Source organism: Chlamydotis macqueenii, chromosome 14, assembly GCF_036417535.1.
Source record: "Chlamydotis macqueenii isolate bChlMac1 chromosome 14, bChlMac1.mat, whole genome shotgun sequence".
Lineage (NCBI taxonomy): Eukaryota > Metazoa > Chordata > Aves > Otidiformes > Otididae > Chlamydotis > Chlamydotis macqueenii.
Genome location: NC_141569.1, coordinates 3,151,371 through 3,176,386, shown reverse-complemented (window position 1 = coordinate 3,176,386; position 25,016 = coordinate 3,151,371). Strand labels below are relative to the sequence as shown.

Below are 25,016 nucleotides of genomic sequence, written 5' to 3'. Positions count from 1 at the left end.
TGGACATCGTCATGGGGACAGTGACTTAGTGAGGAAGAATCTTGTGTGATGGAAATGGAGATGATGGGTAAAACACAGACTGTGACACTGGGGAAGAACTGGAGAATGTCTGCTTAGCTGTGGAGATGCCATTTGCCATGGCATGGGATAGACGATGGCAGCAGAAAACCTTGAGAAGAGGCCTGGGACACAGGGCTGCTTGCCTGGGTCCCTCTCAGGACCTCCAGAAGTTCTGCATGTCCTCATGCACTGTTGATCTGTGGTAGTACTGCTTGGGAAGTTAATTGCCATAGACGCCTTTAATCCCTTGCTTTTGATGTGGCATGTAGTAGGTCCAAGAGAAGGTTTTCCATATTTGGATCATGCTGTCATCCTTCTCTGAATATCTCCTCAGTCTTGCAACAGAGTGGAAAAAGATGCTATTTTCAAGATGTTGGCCAACCTGATGTTTCAATATAGTGGAATGTCTTTGATTGGTTTTCTTATTTGTCTTAGTGAAACCTCCCACCCTTTTGTTTTTTTTTTCTTCTTTGACTTTCACGGTGTGTTGGTAACAGTGGCTGAGATGCAGACGGCAGGAGTTTGTTGGCTGTCTGGTTGCAGAGCTTTGAGCTGGTGCCATCAGTGTGTGGGAAGGTTTTTCCACTCTCCTGAGCTGAGGTTGACATTGAGAGAATGTCCTTAGCTTTCAGATCTCCCTTCTGCTTCCCCTGTGACAGAAGTACCTAAAGGGCCCTACATGCTGTCCAGTGATTTCAAGGTTTTGCAGAACATGAGTAAATTTTTTTTTTATTCAGGTTCTCCAGAAGGGAAAATGTTCCTTAAAACCAAACCTTTGTTCCTGAAAATATTTATTACTCTGACGAAGCATCCAGTGATGCTACAGGTAAGGTGCTCAATAAAGAAGCCAAGTTTGAGAGACAGATGTACTGCTGTTTCTGTTCAGTGGTGGTTTCTTTATGTTGGATTGACCAAATGTTCATAGACCAATATCGAACAGCTCTCCATCGAGGTACATAATGACTGCTCGGGAGCTGTGGTTGTCACTTACTTTTTCAGCCTTTGTGGTGGATTGGCAGTCTCGGCTGTGACAGGCTGCTGAAGGACTCACTTGTGTTGTTCCAAGTCATCGAATCGTGTTTGCAGAGACATCCAAGAATACGGGGCAGAGTGATGTAGCAGAGCTGTTCTTTGCTGTATAATGGTCTTGTTCTGTTATTTGGTGGGTCCTCGAGAGGACTGGAGGCTGAAGAGTGTGGTGAAGGGAAGGGGAGGTGCAGGAGCAGTCTGTCTGTGTTGCACAGAATGGAGGAAAGAAGGAAGTTTGTTCCCTGTCTGAAGGCATGGAAGGTGGAAGGGAAGGAAAACAAGAGCTGTTGCCAAAGAACTTTTCCATGCTTCATGGCAAATGTGGCATAGTCATGTGGAAATTATTTTGAGAAAGGGAAAAAGAAGAGACATGGATGGAAGTAGTGGAGAACACGAGTCAAGGATGGGACAGCACAGACAAATAATGAAACAGGAAAAGAAAGAAAAGAATAAAGAAAGAGTAAAGAGGAATGGAAGAGAGGACAGAAGAGGAAGTGAAGAGAGAAGAGAGAGGAAGAGAGAACAAAAAAAAAAGAAGAGGAAGAGAAGAGCAAAGGGAAATAAAGAATGAAAGAAATAGGAAGGGAGCAGGAACTGAGGTACTTTAGGTAAGGGAAAAGGAAGCAAGGGTGAAAGGGAAGGAGGAAGAGTAAGAAAGGAATGACTAAATGAAGGAATGGTAGAGGAGATTACTAGCATGCAGTGACGTTGTCTGTGCAGGCATGATTGGAGTTGAGGACCTCGGCATCCTTGATACTTCGGGACCCTGTGCAAGACTCGGTGAAAAGTGGTGAGGAAGAGGAAGAGGAAGGAACTGTTTCCCTCGGGCATGTCCGTCCTCCGTGGCGGGTGTGATGTAGTGATCTAGAAAACATAGTGGTAAAGGGCAGAAGAAGAGAAGAGGAGGTCAGGAGAGGGAGAGAGAACAGAACAGAGAGAAAGAAAAGCAAGGAAGAATGAAGCAAACAAAAGAGCAATAGAGAGAAAGAAGAGAGAAAGGATAAAAATGATCAAATAGTTTACCAAAACAGACGGGAAGGAAGTGAGGAAGGGCGGGAGGGAGCGAGGAACGGAGGGAGGAAGGGAGGGACAGAGGGAGGGAGGAAGACAAAAGCGAGCTAGGAAGGAATCATCAAGGTAGAAGGAAGATGACAAAGAAAAGAAAGGAAGGAAGAAGCCATAAAGGAGATTTAGCAGGCTGCCCCGACATTGTGTCTCTTATTGTCTGTTGAATAATGGAATTGGACTCTTTCCAACTTCCTTCTCGCTTAGGGTACCGCGCTTCGGCGTTGATAACTCCGTAATTAGCGCTGATGACTCGTAATTAGCGCTGATGACTCCGTAAATAGCGCTGATGTCTCTGTCCTTGATGTTCTCCGCCGGGGGGCGGAGGGGACTTTGGAACTACCAGCGGGGGAAAGAAAAAAGAAGGATGGGAAGAGAAGGGCAAGGGGAGTAAAGAATAGGGCAGGGCAGAGCAAGAACGAAATTAAAAAGGAAGAGAAGAATGAAGAAAGCAAAGGAGGAAAGAGAAGGAAGCAGAGAGAAGAAGGAAGAGAAGAAAGTAGACAAATGAGCTAAACTGGAGAAAAGTGAAGGGAAGACAGAATAAGGAAGGAGGAAAAGGAGAAGGAGAGAAAGGAATGCATGCAGGCAGAGAGCAAGCAAGGAAAGAAAAGGAAATAAAGAAGGGAAAGAGGAAAAGCAGAAGCGATCGAAAGGGGCGAGCGGGAGGAGGCGGCGTGAGCGGAGCTGAGCAGCGCGGGTCCGGGGCGCGGGCGATGTCGGGGAGCGTGTGAGGCGGCGGAGCAGCGCACGGTGTCGCTGCAGGCTGAGAAAGGGCGGCGGAGCGGCGAGGCGGCTCCGCCCCGGTGCGGCGGAGAGGCCGCCTGTGAGCGCGGGGGGGCGGCGCGGGGCGGTGAGGAGAGGCGGTGCGTCCGGGCGGCGGCGGGGAGCCGTGCGGGGCCCGGGCGGGAGTCGGCGTCGGCAGCGGGTATGGGGATGTGTTGGGGTCCCGCGGTGCGGGTGCTGGTGCTGCAGGCGGCCTGGGCGCTGAGCGGCGGGCAGGTGCGGTACTCGGTGCCGGAGGAAGCCAAGGGCGGGACGGTGGTGGGGCGCCTGGCGCAGGACCTGGGCCTGGAGGCGGGCGAGGCGGAGGCGCGGCGGCTGCGGCTGGTGGCGCAGGGGCGGCGGGCGAGCGTGGAGGTGAGCGGGGCGAGCGGGGCGCTGGTGGTGAGCTCGCGGCTGGACCGGGAGGAGCTGTGCGGGAAGAGCGCGCCGTGCGCCCTGCGGCTGGAGGTGCTGGTGGAGCGGCCGCTGCGCGTCTTCCACGTGGAGCTGGAGGTGACCGACATCAACGACAACGCCCCGCTCTTCCCCGCCGCCCGGAAAAACCTCAGCATCGCGGAACTGTCGCTGCCGGGGTCTCGGTTCCCGCTGGAGGGCGCGTCGGATGCAGACATTGGAGCCAACGCGCAGCTCTCCTACACCCTCAGCCCCAGCGAGCATTTCGCTTTGGATTTACAGCGCAGTGAAGAATTCCGAGAATCCCTTTTCCTGGTACTGACGAAACCGCTGGACCGTGAGACTGAGTCTGTGCACCGTTTGGTGTTGACGGCGAGTGACGGGGGCCGTCCGTCTCTGTCGGGCACGATGGAGCTGGTGATCTCGGTGCTGGACGCCAACGACAACGCGCCCCAGTTCAACCAGTCGGTGTACAAAGTGCAGCTGCTGGAGAGTGCTGCAGAGGGGACGCTGGTGACGCGGGTGAACGCCACCGATGCGGATGAGGGTCTCAGTAAGGAGTTTTCTTACAGCATCGTGAGTTCAGTCCCTGTTGGCAGCAGAGATCTTTTCACCCTTGATCCAAAGACGGGGGAGATTCGACTGACGAGCGCCGTGGACTTTGAAGACGTCCGTTTGCACGAATTGCAAATTGAAGCGGGAGACATGGGTTGGCCCCCGCTGTCGGGTCACTGCAAGGTGGTGGTGGAGGTGGTGGACGTGAACGACAACGCGCCGGAGGTGTGGGTGACGTCGCTGTCGGTGCCGGTGCCGGAGGACGCGGCGGTGGGGACGGTGGTGGCGCTGCTGAGCGTGTCGGACCGGGACTCGGGGGCGAACGGGCGTGTGCGGTGCGCGGTGTGGCCGGCGGCGCCGTTCGGTCTGGTGTCGACGTTGCCGGGGTCGTACTCGCTGGTGCTGCGGGAGGCGCTGGACCGGGAGCGGGTGTCGGAGTACGAGGTGGAGGTGCGGGCGGAGGACGGCGGGTCGCCGTCGCTGGGCGCCAGGCGCGGGCTGCGGGTGCCGGTGTCGGACGTGAACGACAACGCGCCGGCGTTCGCGCAGGCCGTGTACACGGTGCTGGCGCGGGAGAACAACGCGGCGGGCGCGGAGCTGGCGCGGCTGTGGGCGCGGGACCCGGACGAGGCGGGCAACGGGCGCGTGAGCTACTCGGTGGCGGAGGGCGTCGTCGGGGCGGCGTGGGCGGGCGGGGGCTGGCGGGCGGCGTCGAGCTACGTGTCGGTGGACGCGGAGAGCGGGCGTCTGTGGGCGCTGCAGCCGTTGGACTACGAGGAGGTGCAGGTGCTGCAGTTCGAGGTGCGGGCGGTGGACGCGGGGTCTCCGCCGCTGTGCGGCAACGCGACGGTGCAGGTGTTCGTGGTGGACGAGAACGACAACGCGCCGTCGCTGCTGCCGGCTGGCGGGGGCGGGCCGGGTCCCGGGGCGGCGGGGTCGTCGGCGGCGGAGCCGGGCTCGGGGGCGTTGTGGGCGTGGGCGGCGTGGGGGGCGCCGGCGGGGCAGGTGGTGGCGAAGATCCGCGCGGTGGACGCGGACTCGGGCTACAACGCGTGGCTGCGCTACGAGCTGTGGGAGCCGCGGGGGAAGGGCCCGTTCCGCGTGGGGCTGTACAGCGGCGAGGTGAGCACGGCGCGGGCGCTGGAGGAGGCGGACGGCCCGCGGCAGCGGCTGGTGATCGTGGTGCGGGACCACGGGGAGCCGGCGCGCTCGGCCACGGCCACGCTGAGCGTGTCGCTGGTGGAGGGCGGCGAGGCGGCGCTGGCGGCCGCGGGCTCGTCGTCGTCGTCGTCGGGGGCGGGGCTGCGTCCGTCGGCGGGCGCGGAGGGCGGCTCGGCATCGGCGTCGTCGTCGTCGACGAACGTGTGGCTGGTGGTGGCCATCTGCGCGGTGTCGAGCCTGTTCCTGCTGTCGGTGGTGCTGTACGGGGCGGCGCGGTGGGCGCCGCGTGCGGCCGTGCTGTCGGGTCCCGGGCCGGCGACGCTGGTGTGCGCCAGCGAAGTGGGCAGCTGGTCGTACTCGCAGCGGCAGAGCCGGAGCCTGTGCGTGGCGGAGGGTGCGGGCAAGAGCGACCTGATGGTTTTCAGCCCCAACTTCCCTCCGCCGCCGCCCGGCCCCGCCCCGAAGGAGCAGCAGCCGGAGCCTCCCGCTCTGCTGGACACGGTCAGTGCACCCCCCTTGCTGGCCTTTCGCCCCTTTCCCCGACGCCCCATGGCCCTTCTGCTCTCCCTTGTCCTTGTCCCACCCCCGAGCAGGCGCTACTTGGAGCCGGGCTCAGCCCGTGTTGCCTGCTGGCGGTGGGTGCTTGTCAGGTGCCCGAGGATATCATTGGGTCCTTTACATCTGTCCTCGGGTCCTTTCCTGAGACCCCCAGCTCTGGCTTTTGGGTGGAAAGAAATCTGACTCTGTGTGTGTATGAAATAAATGTGCCCGTGAGATTTTGTCCCCTGGAATGAAATCACTGCCCATTGCAACGAGAGGTTCCATGACATTGATTTTTGAGGGGCTCTTGCTTCCTTATGTGTGGCATTTTGAGTCGAGCTTGCTGACAGAGTGCAAGACACGCCGGCTCTGGCTGGTGACAGACCCTGACTCACTCCTCGCTGCTTTATTAGTGTTGGTTTTTTTTTGACCATGCTGGTATCTTGTGGTTTTTGCTGGAAAACTCTGTCTTCCTTTCTTTGGAGAGACTGTGATTCACTGTGACCGTTGGAGTTCAGGTTTTTCTCTCTCCGTAGTCCAATTTCTTCCTTTTTTTGTTGTCCCACCAGAGTGATTAAGAAAGCAGAGGAGATCATACAGACTATATTATTTTTCCATGTATGTTGTTACTCGACAAAGTAGTAGAACGTGTTCAGGGAGAGGAGTGTGACCCAAGGTAGGCAACAGAAACGGGAATTTCTTGTTACCAAACCTCTCAAGTCATGCTTTAGACCTACATTGCTGGCTGGAAAAGTAACATAGTGTGATGGACGCCGTCCCGGTTTGATGGTATTTCTATATTTGCATAGAACTGCGACTGCCTTGCAGAAAACTTGGAAGCCTTCTCCAAATATCCCCAAAACTGTCATCTGCTTTAGATATCATTCATGACAGTTCTCTGCTTGTCAGCATTAGGGTTGTCCTCTGACAGAGGGAAATCAATGCTCATTGCCATTAGAGCTGTCCCGACACCATCTCTGCAAATAGATGTGTAACATTTCAGATGTGTAACAGAGCTCCCAGGCGTGTAACATTTCCATCCGAGATAGCTGAAGCATTGCAAAACATGAAGGATCAACGACAGAGTCTGCTGCACACAGTGTCTGTGATATCATCTGTGTGTTTTTTTCTGGTGCTCTCATTGATGGGAAGGGTAAGCAGAAGTTGGATTAAGCCTTGATGTGGGAAAGGAAACTGTCCAGTTCAAGAGGTGAGTGTGTCACTGGATAGCGCCTGGCCATTACCTGATGTGCAAGGTGACATGGAGGAGTGGGAAGACTTGTCTCAGGGAACTGGAAATTAATGGGAAGATCATGGGCCATGTCATAAGACAAGAATGGGAGATGACATGTTTTTCTTGAGAATGCCAGAGTGGTGAATGGAAGATGCCTAGAGGAAAGCAAGAGGCAGGATGGGCACAGAGTGTTCCTGCCCAGGATTGTTTCCAGGCTCCAAGAATCTGGAGTTGGAAGCATTCTGGATGTTGAGATGATGTGTGGCGTTGAAATGCCCACAATGTCTTTTGAGGTTATGACTGTCTCCCACCAGAGAGAGTCCCTTGTGCTGCTGCTGCGTGCCTGACCTAGGAAATGTGTTGGGTAGGAGTGGGTGAGATGCAGAGTGCTGAAGACTGTCTGATGAATGTTTTGAGTTTCATTTTGGAAAAGGGGCTGTGGGAGGGCAGCACTTCAACGTGCTGTCCTTGTGTAGTGATGGGCATCGATAGTAGTTTCCACAGTCGTTGATATTGCCATGGTCGTAGAATGACAGAATAGTTTGTGTTGGAAGGATCCTTTAAAGGTCATCTAGTCCAACTCATGATAGTTTGTTCGCATTGAGGAGGTGGGTGTAATCTTCGTGCACTTGACTGCCCCAGTGATGGCTCCAAGTGGCAGAGACTTTGGCCTGGGCATGCATCTTGGGGAGTGTGACTGACATGCAGATGAAACTCTACGATTCGGAGAGAGTTATAAAGCAGGCATGTTTATTCGGTGCCGGGTGCGTGGGGGATCGCTCCTCCAAAAGCACACACACCAACAGCACATTTTACAGACATACATATGCATAAGTGAGGTGGGGTTATTAAAAAAACCACTTGTGCTAGCATTTCAGATCTGTGTCTGGTGGTTGTTTACTTCTTCAGGGGTCTTACCTTCCTCTAGATGAACTTTAGTCATTCACCCATGCTCTCCTTTCGGTTGGTGATTTCAGGAGTTTCTTAAAGACTTCTGACCGGATTTGTGGTGGAACACTAACATTGCAGCTCCTGTTATCATGTCCTTTGCTTGACATATTAGTCCTTGACGAATACCAGTTTCTTGACAAATACCACTCCCTGATAAGCTTAAGTGAGTTTCAAGGCAAACAGGATTGTTAGGCATTGTCTAGCAGACAGTTAGTCTCCTAAATCAAGCAATATTTAGCAGACAGTTAGTTCCCTGTATCATGACCTTGAGCAGGAAAGAATCTTGCCTGATTGAAATGGAGATGCTGGGTAGAATGGAGTGTCTATCATTGGGAAAAACTGGAGAATATCTGCCTAGCTGATTTCATTTCCCATGGCACAAAATACAGGATGCCAGCAGAAAACCTCAAGAAGTGTCCTCGTGCACATGAATCCTGGGATTCTCTCAGGATCTCCCGAATTTCCATATGTCCTCGCACCCTTGTCTCTGTGGTGTTCCTAGCAGATCTGGTGACATTTGCCATGATAACTTTTTTTTTTTTTTTTTTTTTTAAATCTGGAGTAATTATTGGTCAAACAGACAGTTGTCCAAATTTGGATCATGCTGCCAGCCTTCTCTAAAGCTCTCCTCTATCATCTCCCTCCTCATTTCCCTTGCTAGGGAAAAAGTGCTCTCTATATTTGAGATGTTGGCAAACCTTGGGTTTCAATATAGAGGAATGGAATGCTTTGGCTTTCTTCTCTCCTCTTACTGAAAACTCCCACTCTTCTGTTGGTAACAGTGGATGTTCCAATGTGCTCGTAATGTTACAGTGTGTTGGTAACAGTGGGTAAGATGCAGATGGCAGAATTTTGGCAGCTCTGTGGTTGCAGAGGATTAGGTAGTTGGGCATCAGTGTGGGAGATGGTTTTTTTCCACCGTACCAAGCTGAGATTGACATTATAAGAATATCATTAACTATCAGGTGTAGCACTTGCTTCCCCTGTGATAGAAGGAGCATGGTGCACTGAAGACTAGTTGTAATGTTTTTGGAGAGGTGAGTAAATTTTTTTTTCTGTCCATCTTTCCCAGAAAGCACTGACAACATTAAGGGAAAATGTCCCTTAGAAGCAGCTCTCCTGTCCTCAAAATGTTTCTTTCCTCAAGAAACAGACAGTAATGCCACAGATGGGTTGATTATAGCTGAAGAGGCTGTGTTTGAGAGAAAGTTGTAATTTAGTTCCTATTTAGTTGAGGTATCTTTATGTTGGATGGACCGAATGTCAACTGTACTGGACCAGCAAAGCCCCACTGCCTGCTCTTGTTCCTTTCCTGATGCTTCCAGGCCAAATAGGACAGGTGGCAGCAAGCATGGGTGGAGAAATTACCCTAATGGTTTTCTTGGAGTGGGTATGTTTGGCATCCAGGGAGTCATAGAATAGCTTTGGTTGGAAGGGAACTTTTAAGGTAATCTTCTGCAATGCACCTACAATGAGCAGGGACGTCTTAAAGCAGATCACCTTTCTTCCTTATGACTAGTCTGAATCGACCCTCTTTTGGTTTAAAACTTTTTCACTGAGGCATAGCATGCCAAGGTGGAATACACCTGCAGAGAGGATTTTCCTAGAGCAAACAGGTGTTTAGATGGTGGAAGAATGTACACTGAGATTAGCTCCTGCTGAAGACCATGAAGGGCAGAGAACAGAAAACACCTTTTAGTAGCAGGATTTGTGGATTTTTCCTAAATATTTAGAGGTAGGCTTAAAGTTCCCTCGAAGTTGCTCTTTACTAACCTGGAATAAATTAATTAACATGAACAATTAATTATGATTATTACTTATTTAAAAATAACAAATAAGAAATAATAATTATAGAATGTTTTGGGTTGGAAGGGACCTTCAAAGGTCATCTAGTCCAACCCCCCTGCAAGGAGCAGGGACCTCCCTGACTAGATCAGGTTGCTCATAGCCTCATCCAGCCTGGCCTTGAACATTTCCAGGGATGGGGCTTCCACCACCTCTCTGGGCAGCCTGTTCCAGTGTTCTACAACTCTCATTGTAAATTTTTTTTTTCCCTAATATCTAATCTAAATCTACCTCACTCTATTTTAAAACTATAACCCCTCGTACTATCACAACAAGCCCTACTGAACAGCCTCTCCCCATCTTTCTTGTAGGCCCCCTTGAGGTACTGGAAGGCTGCTCTAATGTCTCTCCAAAGCCTCCTCTTCTCCAGGCTGAACAGCCCCAACTCTCTCAGCCTTTCCTCTAGGGGAGAAGTGCTCCAGCCGTCTGATCATTTCTGTGGCCCTGCTCTGGACTTGCTCCAACAGGTCTGTGTCTTTCCTGTGCTCAGGACACCAGAGCTGGATGCGGTGCTCCAAGAGGGGTCTCATGCAAGCAGAGCAGAGAGGCAGAATCACCTCCCTTGACCGGCTGGCCATGCTGCTTCTGATGTAGCCCGGGATGTGGTTGGTTTTCTAGGCTGCAAGCGGACATTGTCGGCTCATGTTGAGCTTCTCATCAACCAGCACCCTGAAGTCTTTCTCCTGAGGGCTGCTCTCAATCCCTTCATCCCCCAGCCTGTATTGATACCTAGGTCCTGACTCAAGTGCGGGACCTTGCACTTGGCCTTGTTGAACTTTATTCATTTAATGTTAACCCACTTCTCAGGCTTGTCCAGGTCCCGCTGGATGGCATCTCATCCCTCAGGCATGTCAAGGGAGATGTTGCCTTGAATGTTACTTGATCCTCCTTGGGCAGGATTTGTAAGGGGAGGTAAGGAGGAAGGTGTGAGCTTTGAGCGCTTTCCCTACTTACGCACTTGCACAGGCGGCAGTGTTAAAGATGGTGTGTCCCCTTGTCAATAGTATCTCATTCTGACATGTGTGCATTTGTGTCAAACCTTGCACAGCAGCGCAGCTGTGTTGGTCTATGTAGAAATGCTATGGAAATCCTTGGAAAAGACCCTGGCACGATAGGACTGGGAGATGATGTGCCTGTCTTGAGAATGCATGTCCCAGAGTGGGGAATGGAGAATGCCTAGAAGGAGACATGAGGCAGGATGGACATGTGTAACTGGTTCATGGGATTTCTATGCACAAAGTTCACCCAACATATGATATTTAAAAGCCCAACAGTATTTATTGCTCTATTATAGGGTTGCAGAAGCAGTTACCAACATAAGCAGTTACAGTTCCTGGCATAAGCAGTTAGCAGCATATTGTTTTCCCTTTATGAGAATCTTATCAACCTGACTAAGCTGGAGACACCGCTGAGCAGGAGGATGATGATCAGCGGGGTCAGAGGAGAGAAGGGAGGGAGGCGCAGCACCTTCAGGGTGTTCCCTGTTGTTTGTAGAGTGTGCTCTGTGTCCTTTCTCTCTGCTCTGAGCCACCTCTGTTTATACCCTCAGCAGATTCAGTGGAAGAGTACTGGCCAGGTGTTGATGCATGCGTAGCCAGCGCATGCAACAAGGCCTGCCACGTATGTGGTCTGCTGGCTAACAGCGATTCCCAGATTGCAACAACATACTGCTCAATAACAGCCCTCCTAGTTCCCTTCTCTGAGATAACAACTCTCCTAGCTCACCTCTCCAAGGCTGCATTCTCACAGCTGTGCGCAGCTTGTAATTTCCCACAGTGGCCCTACACGGACCATAACTGAAATCCCTCACAGAACATGGAGTTTCTTTTACAGGATCCTTTCCCAGGCTGCAAGGGCCTGGAGTTGGAAGCCTTCCCAATGTTCTGACAGAATGTGGTATTGAAATTCCCACAACAACTATAAATACCTCCCAGGAGATGGAGTCCCTTGTGCTGCTGTCTGCCTGATGTAGGCAATGTGTTGGTAGCAGGGGCTGACATGCTGACTGCTGAATACTGTCTGATGGACCTTTTCCCTCTTGTTTTGGGAAAGGTATTGTGGAAGGATAGTTCTTCTCTCTGTTCTCCTTGTGTAGTGATGGGCATCTACAGTAGCTTCCACAGCTGTTGATGTTGCCATGATGGTTCCTTGCTCCTCCTCAGTCAGGATTTGTAAGGGCGCATGTGGAGGTGGGTGTAATCTTTGTGGTTTTGATTCCCCCTGCTTGTGGACTTGCACAGTTGGTGTGGGTAGAGTTGGTGTGTCTTCTTCCACATGGCTCATTCTGATATGTGCCCATACACACCAAACCTTACGCAGCCATTCAGCTCTGGTTTTCTATGGTATGAATTTCCCCACCCAATTGACGTTGTATGTATGCTTGTGTTTCAACCTTTTGTGTGGTTCTCTTGAAAAATAAAATCTGTGCAGAGTGGGATCAGAGCTGTCACAGCTCTAATCATAGAATCTTTAAGAACTCTGAGGTGCAGCTCTTGTGGTGTTTCCATCTGTGATTGCTGAAAAGCACAAAGTATTTAGGGTGTATTTCAGGTGTCTGGGAAGGGTCTGCCAGGCAGTGAGTGTATTTGATGCATCCATATGTTGTTTGTGCTGATGACGAGGGAAAGTGAGGATTTGCGAAGGCCTGTGTCATGGTCAGAGTCGGGTTTAGAGCTGCGGCATGTTCTTGTGACAGAGCAATGTCTGTGTATTTTGGCAGTGATTCTCCTAGTGTCACCGAGTAGGGCTTGGGTATTGTCACGGAGACAGAGACTTTGAGTGGGGAAGAATTGTGTGTGATGGAAATGGAGATGATGGGTAGAACACAGTCTGTGTCACTGGGGAAGAACTGGAGAATGTCTGCTTAGCTGTGGAGATGTCATTTCTCATGGCATGGAAAAGAAGATGCCAGTAGAAAACATGGAGAAGAGGCTTGGCACTCAGGGCTGCTTGCCTGGGTTCCTCTCAGGACCTCTAGAAGTTCTGCAGAGCCTCGTGCACTGTTGTTGTCTGTGGCAGTACTGCTTGGGAAGTTAATTGCCGTAGACGCCTTTATTCATTTGCTTTTGATGTGCAATGTAGTAGGTCCTAGAGAAGGTTTTCCATATTTGTATCATGCTGTTATCCTTCTCTGAATATCTCCTCAGTCACCTGTCTGGTGTTAGTCTTGCAACAGAGTGGAAAAAAAATGCTCTGCTTTTTCAAGATGTTGGCAAGCCTGAAGTTTCAATACAGTGGAATGGCTTCGATTGGTTTTCTTATTTGTCTTAGCGAAACCTCCCACCCTTTTGTTTTTGGTTTTTTTCTTCATTGACTTTCACAATGTGTTCTTAACAGTGGCTGAGATGCAGACGGCAGGATTTTGTCAGGTGTCTGGTTGCAGAGCTTTGAGCTGGTGCCATCAGTGTGTGGGAATTCTTTTCCACTCTCCGGAGCTGAGGTTTACATTGAGAGAATGTCCTTAGCTTTCAGGTCTCCCTTCTGCTTCCCCTGTGACAGAAGTGCCTAAGGGAGCCCTGCACGCTGTCCAGTGATTTCAAGGTTTTGCAGAACATGAGTACTTTTTTTTTTTTGCTATTCATGTTCCCCAGAAGTGAAAACGTTCCTTAAAACCAACACTCTTTTCCTGAAAAGAAGAGACGTGGATGGAAATAAAGGAAAACAGGAGTCAAGGACAGGGAAGGATAGACAAGTAATGAAAAAGGAAAAGAAAGAAAAGAAGAATGAAAGAGTAAAGAGGAATGGAAGAAAGGACAGAAAAGAGTAAGTGAAGAGAGAAGAGAGAGGAAGAGAGACCGGAAAAAAAAAAAGAGGAAGAGAGGACCAAAGAGAAATAAAGAAGGAAAGAGAAAGGAAGCAGGAAAGGAGGTAATCTATGTAAGGAAAAAGAAAGCAAGGATGAAAGGGAAGGAGGAAGAGTAAGAAAGAAATGAACAAATGAAGAAATGGTAGAGGAGATTACCAGCATGCAGTGACGTTGTCTGTGCAGGCATGATTTGAGCTGAGGACGTCGGCATCCTTGATACTTCGGGACCCTGTGCAAGGCTTGCTGAAAAGTGGTGAGGAAGAGGAAGATGAAATAGCTGTTTCCCTCGTGCATGTTCGTCCTCCGTGGCTGGTGTGATGTGGTCATCTAGAAAACATAGTGAAAAAAAAAGGGCAGAAGAATAGAAGAGGAGGTCAGGAGAGGGGGAGAGAATAGAATAGAGAGAAAGAAAAGCAAGGAAGAACGAAGCAAGTAATAGAGCAATAGAGAGAAAGAAGAGAGAAATTAGGAAATTATAAAGTGGTTTAATATCATGTGCCTGAAACAGAAAGGTGGTGAGGGAGAGGAAGGAAGAAAGGAAGGAAGGAAGGAAGAAAGGAAGGAAGGAAGAAAGGAAGAAGCAAGCTAGGAAGGAATGGTCAAGAATGTAATTGAGGAAGGAAGATGACAAAGAAAAGAAAGAAAGGAAGAAGCCATAAAGGAGATTAGCAGGCTGCCCTGTCTCTTATTGACTGTTATTCAATAGACACCTTGAATGGAGTTGATCACTTTCCAGCCCCCTTCTCACTTACGGTACCGGCGCTATGACGCTAATGCCTCGGTAATTACCGGTGATGGCCCGTCATTAGCGCTGATGGCTCCGCTTTGAAGGTCTCCGCCGCGGGGGCGGAGGGGACTTTGGAGCTGCCAGAGGGGGAAAAGAAAAGAGAAGGATGGGAAGAGAAGAGCAAGTGGAGTAAAGAATAGGTTTGTGCAGAGAATGAAGAAAAAGAAGCTAAACAGGAGAAAAGTGACGGGAAGACAGAATAAGGAAGGAGGAAAGGGAGAAGGAGAGAAAGGAACGTATACAAGCAGAGAGCAAGCAAGAAAGGAAAAAGAAATTAAAAAAAAAAAAGAGGAAAAGAAGAAGCGATCGAAAGGGGCGAGCGGGAGGAGGCGGCGTGAGCGGAGCTGAGCAGCGGGGGTCCGGGGCGCGGGCGATGTCGGGGAGCGTGTGAGGCGGCGGAGCAGCGCACGGTGTCGCTGCAGGCTGAGAAAGGGCGGCGGAGCGGCGAGGCGGCTCCGCCCCGGTGCGGCGGAGAGGCCGCCTGTGAGCGCGGGGGGGCGGCGCGGGGCGGTGAGGAGAGGCGGTGCGTCCGGGCGGCGGCGGGGAGCCGTGCGGGGCCCGGGCGGGAGTCGGCGTCGGCAGCGGGTATGGGGGTGTGTTGGGGTCCCGCGGTGCGGGTGCTGGTGCTGCAGGCGGCCTGGGCGCTGAGCGGCGGGCAGGTGCGGTACTCGGTGCCGGAGGAAGCCAAGGGCGGGACGGTGGTGGGGCGCCTGGCGCAGGACCTGGGCCTGGAGGCGGGCGAGGCGGAGGCGCGGCGGCTGCGGCTGGTGGCGCAGGGGCGGCGGGCGAGCGTGGAGGTGAGCGGGGCGAGCGGGGCGCTGGTGGTGAGCTCGCGGCTGGACCGGGAGGAGCTGTGCGGGAAGAGCGCGCCGTGCGCCCTGCGGCTGGAGGTGCTGGTGGAGCGGCCGCTGCGCGTCTTCCACGTGGAGCTGGAGGTGACCGACATCAACGACAACGCCCCGCTCTTCCCCGCCGCCCGGAAAAACCTCAGCATCGCGGAACTGTCGCTGCCGGGGTCTCGGTTCCCGCTGGAGGGCGCGTCGGATGCAGACATTGGAGCCAACGCGCAGCTCTCCTACACCCTCAGCCACAGCGAGCATTTCGCTTTGGATTTACAAAAAAACGAGGAAGACGGCGAGTTCTTATTCCTGGTGCTCAGGAAACAGCTGGACCGCGAGACGGAGTCTGTGCACCGTTTGGTGTTGACGGCGAGTGACGGGGGCCGTCCGTCTCTGTCGGGCACGATGGAGCTGGTGATCTCGGTGCTGGACGCCAACGACAACGCGCCCCAGTTCAACCAGTCGGTGTACAAAGTGCAGCTGCCAGAAAATACGGATCATGGCACTTTACTGATCAGAGTGAACGCCACGGATTTGGATGAGGGGACGAACAGGAATGTATTGTATTCTCTCCAGAAACTGTTCCCTGCGGATGGAAGAGACGTTTTCGGGATCGACAGGAACAGCGGAGAGATTCGTCTTAGGGGTGACTTAGACTTTGAGGATGTTGGTCTGTATCGGCTGCAAGTGGATGCGGCAGATCAGGGAAACCCCCCGCTGTCGGGCCACTGCAAGGTGGTGGTGGAGGTGGTGGACGTGAACGACAACGCGCCGGAGGTGTGGGTGACGTCGCTGTCGGTGCCGGTGCCGGAGGACGCGGCGGTGGGGACGGTGGTGGCGCTGCTGAGCGTGTCGGACCGGGACTCGGGGGCGAACGGGCGTGTGCGGTGCGCGGTGTGGCCGGCGGCGCCGTTCGGTCTGGTGTCGACGTTGCCGGGGTCGTACTCGCTGGTGCTGCGGGAGGCGCTGGACCGGGAGCGGGTGTCGGAGTACGAGGTGGAGGTGCGGGCGGAGGACGGCGGGTCGCCGTCGCTGGGCGCCAGGCGCGGGCTGCGGGTGCCGGTGTCGGACGTGAACGACAACGCGCCGGCGTTCGCGCAGGCCGTGTACACGGTGCTGGCGCGGGAGAACAACGCGGCGGGCGCGGAGCTGGCGCGGCTGTGGGCGCGGGACCCGGACGAGGCGGGCAACGGGCGCGTGAGCTACTCGGTGGCGGAGGGCGTCGTCGGGGCGGCGTGGGCGGGCGGGGGCTGGCGGGCGGCGTCGAGCTACGTGTCGGTGGACGCGGAGAGCGGGCGTCTGTGGGCGCTGCAGCCGTTGGACTACGAGGAGGTGCAGGTGCTGCAGTTCGAGGTGCGGGCGGTGGACGCGGGGTCTCCGCCGCTGTGCGGCAACGCGACGGTGCAGGTGTTCGTGGTGGACGAGAACGACAACGCGCCGGCGCTGCTGCCGGCTGGCGGGGGCGGGCCGGGTCCCGGGGCGGCGGGGTCGTCGGCGCCGGAGCCGGGCTCGGGGGCGTTGTGGGCGTGGGCGGCGTGGGGGGCGCCGGCGGGGCAGGTGGTGGCGAAGGTCCGCGCGGTGGACGCGGACTCGGGCTACAACGCGTGGCTGCGCTACGAGCTGTGGGAGCCGCGGGGGAAGGGCCCGTTCCGCGTGGGGCTGTACAGCGGCGAGGTGAGCACGGCGCGGGCGCTGGAGGAGGCGGACGGCCCGCGGCAGCGGCTGGTGATCGTGGTGCGGGACCACGGGGAGCCGGCGCGCTCAGCCACGGCCACGCTGAGCGTGTCGCTGGTGGAGGGCGGCGAGGCGGCGCTGGCGGCCGCGGGCTCGTCGTCGTTAGGGGCGGGGCTGCGTCCGTCGGCGGGCGCGGAGGGCGGCTCGGCATCGGCGTCGTCGTCGTCGACGAACGTGTGGCTGGTGGTGGCCATCTGCGCGGTGTCGAGCCTGTTCCTGCTGTCGGTGGTGCTGTACGGGGCGGCGCGGTGGGCGCCGCGTGCGGCCGTGCTGTCGGGTCCCGGGCCGGCGACGCTGGTGTGCGCCAGCGAAGTGGGCAGCTGGTCGTACTCGCAGCGGCAGAGCCGGAGCCTGTGCGTGGCGGAGGGTGCGGGCAAGAGCGACCTGATGGTTTTCAGCCCCAACTTCCCTCCGCCGCCGCCCGGCCCCGCCCCGAAGGAGCAGCAGCCGGAGCCTCCCGCTCTGCTGGACACGGTCAGTGTGCCCCCCTTGTTGGCCTTTCGCCCCTTTCCCCGACGCCCCATGGCCCTTCTGCTCTCCCTTCTCCTTGCCCCACCCCCGAGCAGGCGCTGCTTGGAGCCGGGCTCAGCCCGTGTTGCCTGCTGGCGGTGGGTGCTTGTCAGGTGCCCGAGGATATCATTGGGACCTTTACATCTGTCCTCGGGTCCTTTCCTGAGACCCCCAGCTCTGGCTTTTGGGTGGAAAGAAATCTGACTCTGTGTGTGTATGTAATAAATGTGCCCGTGAGGTTTTGTCTCCTGGAATGAAATCACTGCCCATTGCAACGAGAGGTTCCATGACATTGATTTTTGAGGGGCTCTTGCTTCCTTATGTGTGGCATTTTGAGTCGAGCTTGCTGACAGAGTGCAAGACACGCCGGCTCTGGCTGGTGACAGACCCTGACTCACTCCTCGCTGCTTTATTAGTGTTGGTTTTTTTTTGACCATGCTGGTATCTTGTGGTTTTTGCTGGAAAACTCTGTCTTCCTTTCTTTGGAGAGACTGTGATTCACTGTGACCGTTGGAGTTCAGGTTTTTCTCTCTCCGTAGTGCAATTTCTTCCTTTTTTTTTGTTGTCCCACCAGAGTGATTAAGAAAGTAGAGAAGATCATACAGACTATATTATTTTTCCATGTATGTTGTTACTCGACAAAGTAGTAGAACGTGTTCAGGGAGAGGAGTGTGACCCAAGGTAGGCATCAGAAATGGGAGGTTTTTTCCTTGTTACCAAACCTCTCAAGTCATGCTTTAGACCTACATTGCTGGCTGGAAAAATAACATAGTGTGATGGACGCCGTCCCGGTTTGATGGTATTTCTATATTTGCATAGAACTGCGACTGCCTTGCAGAAAACTTGGAAGCCTTCTCCAAATATCCCCAAAGCTGTCATCTGCTTTAGATATCATTCATGACAGTTCTCTGCTTGTCAGCATTAGGGTTGTCCTCTGACAGAGGGAAATCAATGCTCATTGCCATTAGAGCTGTCCCGACACCATCTCTGCAAATAGATGTGTAACATTTCAGATGTGTAACAGAGCTCCCAGGTGTGTAACATTTCCATCCGAGATAGCTGAAGCATTGCAAAACATGAAGTGTCAACGACAGAGTCTGCTGCACACAGTGTCTGTGATATCATCTGTGTGGTTTTTTGTGGTGCTCTCATTGATGGGAAGGGTAAGCAGAAGTTGGATTAAGCCTTGATGTGGGAAAGGAAACTGTCCAGTTCGAGAGGTGAGTGTGTCACTGGATAGCGCCTGGCCATTACCTGATGTGCAAGGTGACATGGAGGAGTGGGAAGACTTGTCTCAGGGAACTGGAAATTAATGGGAAGATCATGGGCCATGTCATAAGACAAGAATGAGAGATGACGTGTTTTTCTTGAGAATGCCAGAGTGGTGAATAGAAGATGCCTAGAGGAAAGCAAGAGGCAGGATGGGCACAGAGTGTTCCTGCCCAGGATTGTTACCAGGCACCAAGAATCTGGAGTTGGAAGCATTCTGGATGTTGAGATGATGTGTGGCATTGAAATGCCCACAATGTCTTTTGAGGTTATGACTGTCTCCCACCAGAGAGAGTCCCTTGTGCTGCTGCTGCGTGCCTGACCTAGGAAATGTGTTGGGTAAGAGTGGGTGAGATGCAGAGTGCTGAAGACTGTCTGATGAATGTTTTGAGTTTCATTTTGGAAAAGGGGCTGTGGGAGGGCAGCACTTCAACGTGCTGTCCTTGTGTAGTGATGGGCATCGATAGTAGTTTCCACAGTCGTTGATATTGCCATGGTCATAGAATGACAGAATAGTTTGTGTTGGAAGGATCCTTTAAAGGTCATCTAGTCCAACTCATGATAGTTTGTTCGCATTGAGGAGGTGGGTGTAATCTTCGTGCACTTGACTGCCCCAGTGATGGTTCCAAGTGGCAGAGATTTTGGCCTGGGCATGCATCTTGGGGAGTGTGACTGACATGCAGATGAAACTCTACGATTCGGAGAGAGTTATAAAGCAGGCATGTTTATTCGGTGCCGGGTGCGTGGGGGATCGCTCCTCCAAAAGCACACACACCAACAGCACATTTTACAGACATACATATGCATAAGTGAGGTGGGGTTATTAAAAAAACCACTTGTGTTAGCATTTCAGATCTGTGCCTGATGGTCGTTTACTTCTTCAGGGGTCTTACCTTCCTCTAGATGAACTTTAGTCATTCACCCATGCTCTCCTTTCGGTTGGTGATTTCAGGAGTTTCTTAAAGACTTCTGACCGGATTTGTGGTGGAACACTAACATTGCAGCTCCTGTTATCATGTCCTTTGCTTGACATATTAGTCCTTGACGAATACCAGTTTCTTGACAAATACCACTCCCTGATAAGCTTAAGTGAGTTTCAAGGCAAACAGGATTGTTAGGCATTGTCTAGCAGACAGTTAGTCTCCTAAATCAAGCAATATTTAGCAGACAGTTAGTTCCCTGTATCATGACCTTGAGCAGGAAAGAATCTTGCCTGATTGAAATGGAGATGCTGGGTAGAATGGAGTGTCTGTCATTGGGAAAAACTGGAGAATATCTGCCTAGCTGATTTCATTTCCCATGGCACAAAATACAGGATGCCAGCAGAAAACCTCAAGAAGTGTCCTTGTGCACATGAATCCTGGGATTCTCTCAGGATCTCCCGAATTTCCATATGTCCTCGCACCCTTGTCTCTGTGGTGTTCCTAGCAGATCTGGTGACATTTGCCATGATAACTTTTTTTTTTTTTTTTTTTTAAATCTGGAGTAATTATTGGTCAAACAGACAAACAATTGTCCAAATTTGGATCATGCTGCCAGCCTTCTCTAAAGCTCTCCTCTATCATCTCCCTCCGCATTTCCCTTGCTAGGGAAAAAGTGCTCTCTATATTTGAGATGTTGGCAAACCTTGGGTTTCAATATAGAGGAATGGAATGCTTTGGCTTTCTTCTCTCCTCTTACTGAAAACTCCCACTCTGCTGTTGGTAACAGTGGATGTTCCAATGTGCTCGTAATGTTACAGTGTGTTGGTAACAGTGAGTAAGATGCGGATGGCAGAATTTTGGCAGCTCTGTGGTTGCAGAGGATTAGGTAGTTGGGCATCAGTGTGGGAGATGGATTTTTTCCACCGTACCAAGCTGAGATTGACATTATAAGAATATCATTAACTATCAGGTGTGGCACCTGCTTCCCCTGTGATAGAAGGAGCATGGTGCACTGAAGAGTAGTTGCAATGTTTTTGGAGAAGGTGAGTAAATTTTTTTTTCTGTCCATCTTCCCCAGAAAGCACTGATAACATTAAGGGAAAATGTCCCTTAGAAGCAACTCTCCTGTCCTCAAAATGTTTCTTTCCTCAAGAAACAGACAATAATGCCACAGATGGGTTGATTATAGCTGAAGAGGCTGTGTTTGAGAGACAGATGTACTTTAGTTCCTGTTTAGTTGAGCTATCTTTACGTTGGATGGACCGAATGTCAGCTGTACTGGACCAGCAAAGCCCCACTGCCTGCTCTTGTTCCTTTCCAGGTCTGTGTCTTTCCTGTGCTCAGGACACCAGAGCTGGATGCGGTGCTCCAAGAGGGGTCTCATGCAAGCAGAGCAGAGAGGCAGAATCACCTCCCTTGACCGGCTGGCCATGCTGCTTCTGATGTAGCCCGGGATGTGGTTGGTTTTCTAGGCTGCAAACGGACATTGTCGGCTCATGTTGAGCTTCTCATCAACCAGCACCCTGAAGTCTTTCTCCTGAGGGCTGCTCTCAATCCCTTCATCCCCTAGCCTGTATTGATACCTAGGTCCTGACTCAAGTGCGGGACCTTGCACTTGGCCTTGTTGAACTTTATTCATTTAATGTTAACCCACTTCTCAGGCTTGTCCAGGTCCCGCTGGATGGCATCTCATCCCTCAGGCATGTCAAGGGAGATGTTGCCTTGAATGTTACTTGATCCTCCTTGGGCAGGATTTGTAAGGGGAGGTAAGGAGGAAGGTGTGAGCTTTGAGCGCTTTCCCTACTTATGTGCTTGCACAGGTGGCAGTGGTAGGAATGATGTGTCCCCTTGTCAATAGTATCTCATTCTGACATGTGTGCATTTGTGTCAAAATTTGCACAGGAGTGCAGCTGTTGTTCTATGTAGAAATGCTATGGAAATCCTTGGAAAAGAGCCTGGCACGATAGGACTGGGAGATGATGTGCCTGTCTTGAGAATGCATGTCCCAGAGTGGGGAATGGAGAATGCCTAGAGGGAGACATGAGGCAGGATGGACATGTGTAACTGGTTCATGGGATTTCTATGCACAAAGTTCACCCAACATATGATATTTAAAAGCACAACAGTATTTATTGCTCTATTATAGCCTTGCAGAAGCAGTTACCAACATAAGCAGTTACAGTTCCTAGCATAAGCAGTTAGCAGCATATTGTTTTCCCTTTATGAGAATCTTATCAACCTGACTAAGCTGGAGACACCGCTGAGCAGGAGGATGATGATCAGCGGGTCAGAGGAGAGAAGGGAGGGAGGCGCAGCACCTTCAGGGTGTTCCCTGTTGTTTGTAGAGTGTGCTCTGTGTCCTTTCTCTCTGCTCTGAGCCACCTCTGTTTATACCCTCAGCAGATTCAGTGGAAGAGTACTGGCCAGGTGTTGATGCATGCATAGCCAGCGCATGCAACAAGGCCTGCCACGTATGTGGTCTGCTGGCTAACAGCGATTCCCAGATTGCAACAACATACTGCTCAATAACAGCCCTCCTAGTTCCCTTCTCTGAGATAACAACTCTCCTAGCTCACCTCTCCAAGGTTGCATTCTCACAGCTGTGCACAGCTTGTAATTTCCCACAGTGGCCCTACACGGACCATAACTGAAATCCCTCACAGAACATGGAGTTTCTTTTACAGGATCCTTTCCCAGGCTGCAAGGGCCTGGAGTTGGAAGCCTTCCCAATGTTCTGACAGAGTGTGGTATTGAAATTCCCACAACAACTATAAATACCTCCCAGGAGACGGAGTCCCTTGTGCTGCTGTCTGCCTGATGTAGGCAATGTGTTGGTAGCAGGGGTTGACATGCTGACTGCTGAATACTGTCTGATGGACCTTTTCCCTCTTGTTTTGGGAAAGGTATTGTGGGAGGATAGTTCTTCTCTCTGTTCTCCTTGTGTAGTGATGGGCATCTGCGGTAGCTTCCACAGCTGTTGATGTTGCCATGATGGTTTCTTGCTCCTCCTCAGTCAGGATTTGTAAGGGCGCATGTGGAGGTGGGTGTAATCTTTGTGGTTTTGATTCCCCCTGCTTGTGGACTTGCACAGTTGGTGCAGAGTAGAGTAGAGTAGAGTGGGTAGAGTTGGTGTGTCTTCTTACACATGGCTCATTCTGATATGTGCCCATACACACCAAACCTTACGCAGCCATTCAGGTCTGGTTTTCTATGGTGTGCATTTTCCCCACCCAATTGACGTTGTATGTATGCTTCTGCTTCAACATTTCATGTGGTTCTCTTGAAGAATGAAATCTGTGCAGAGTGGGATCAGAGCTGTCACAGCTCTAATCATAGAATCTTTAAGAACTCTGAGGTACAGCTCTTGTGGTGTTTCCATCTGTGATTGCTGAAAAGCACAGGAATTTAGCAATTTAGTAAATTTAGCAATTTACACAAGTATTTAGGGTGTATTTCAGGTGTCTGGGAAGGGTCTGCCAGGCAGTGAGTGTATTTGATGCATCCATATGTTGCTTGTGCTGATGATGAGGGAAAGTGAGGATTTGCGAAGGCCTGTGTCATGGTCAGAGTCGGGTTTAGAGCTGCGGCATGTTCTTGTGACAGAGCAATGTCTGTGTATTTTGGCAGTGATTCTCCTAGTGTCACCGAGTAGGGCTTGGGTATTGTCATGGAGACAGAGACTTTGAGTGGGGAAGAATTGTGTGTGATGGAAATGGAGATGATGGGTAGAACACAGTCTGTGTCACTGGGGAAGAACTGGAGAATGTCTGCTTAGCTGTGGAGATGTCATTTCTCATGGCATGGAAAAGAAGATGCCAGTAGAAAACATGGAGAAGAGGCTTGGCACTCAGGGCTGCTTGCCCGGGTTCCTCTCAGGACCTCTAGAAGTTCTGCAGAGCCTCGTGCACTGTTGTTGTCTGTGGCAGTACTGCTTGGGAAGTTAATTGCTGTAGACGCCTTTATTCATTTGCTTTTCATGTGCAATGTAGTAGGTCCAAGAGAAGGTTTTCCATATTTAGATCATGCTGTTATCCTTCTCTGAATATCTCCTCAGTCACCTGTCTGGTGTTAGTCTTGCAACAGAGTGGCTTTTTCAAGATGTTGGCAAGCCTGAAGTTTCAATACAGTGGAATGGCTTCGATTGGTTTTCCTATTTGTCTTAGCGAAACCTCCCACCCTTTTGTTTTTGTTTTTTTTTCTTCATTGGCTTTCACAATGTGTTCTTAACAGTGGCTGAGATGCAGACGGCAGGATTTTGTCAGGTGTCTGGTTGCAGAGCTTTGAGCTGGTGCCATCAGTGTGTGGGAATTCTTTTCCACTCTCCGGAGCTGAGGTTTACATTGAGAGAATGTCCTTAGCTTTCAGGTCTCCCTTCTGCTTCCCCTGTGACAGAAGTGCCTAAGGGAGCCCTGCACGCTGTCCAGTGATTTCAAGGTTTTGCAGAACATGAGTACTTTTTTTTTTTTGCTATTCATGTTCCCCAGAAGTGAAAACGTTCCTTAAAACCAACACTCTTTTCCTGAAAAGAAGAGACGTGGATGGAAATAAAGGAAAACAGGAGTCAAGGACAGGGAAGGATAGACAAGTAATGAAAAAGGAAAAGAAAGAAAAGAAGAATGAAAGAGTAAAGAGGAATGGAAGAAAGGACAGAAGAGAGGAAGTGAAGAGAGAAGAGAGAGGAAGAGAGACCGGAAAAAAAAAAAGAGGAAGAGAGGACCAAAGAGAAATAAAGAAGGAAAGAGAAAGGAAGCAGGAAAGGAGGTAATCTATGTAAGGAAAAAGAAAGCAAGGATGAAAGGGAAGGAGGAAGAGTAAGAAAGAAATGAACAAATGAAGGAATGGTAGAGGAGATTACCAGCATGCAGTGACGTTGTCTGTGCAGGCATGATTTGAGCTGAGGACGTCGGCATCCTTGATACTTCGGGACCCTGTGCAAGGCTTGCTGAAAAGTGGTGAGGAAGAGGAAGATGAAATAGCTGTTTCCCTCGTGCATGTTCGTCCTCCGTGGCTGGTGTGATGTGGTGATCTAGAAAACATAGTGGTAAAGGGCAGAAGAAGAGAAGAGGAGGTCAGGAGAGGGAGAGAGAACAGAACAGAGAGAAAGAAAAGCAAGGAAGAACGAAGCAAGTAATAGAGCAATAGAGAGAAAGAAGAGAGAAATTAGGAAATTATAAAGTGGTTTAATATAATGTGCCTGAAACAGAAAGGTGGTGAGGGAGAGGAAGGAAGAAAGGAAGGAAGGAAGAAGGGAAGAAGCAAGCTAGGAAGGAATGGTCAAGAATGTAATTGAGGAAGGAAGATGACAAAGAAAAGAAAGAAAGGAAGAAGCCATAAAGGAGATTAGCAGGCTGCCCTGTCTCTTATTGACTGTTATTCAATAGACACCTTGAATGGAGTTGATCACTTTCCAGCCCCCTTCTCACTTACGGTACCGGCGCTATGACGCTAATGCCTCGGTAATTACCGGTGATGGCCCGTCATTAGCGCTGATGGCTCCGCTTTGAAGGTCTCCGCCGCGGGGGCGGAGGGG

At 51.7% G+C, this 25,016-nt stretch overlaps 1 protein-coding gene across 1 annotated transcript in view; it reads left to right on the top strand.

Annotated features, from left to right (window-relative positions):
• The window catches only part of LOC104483350 (protocadherin alpha-2), a 146,282-nt gene that overhangs the window by 9,387 nt on the left and 111,879 nt on the right, over nt 1-25,016 (top strand). The window lies entirely within an intron of this gene.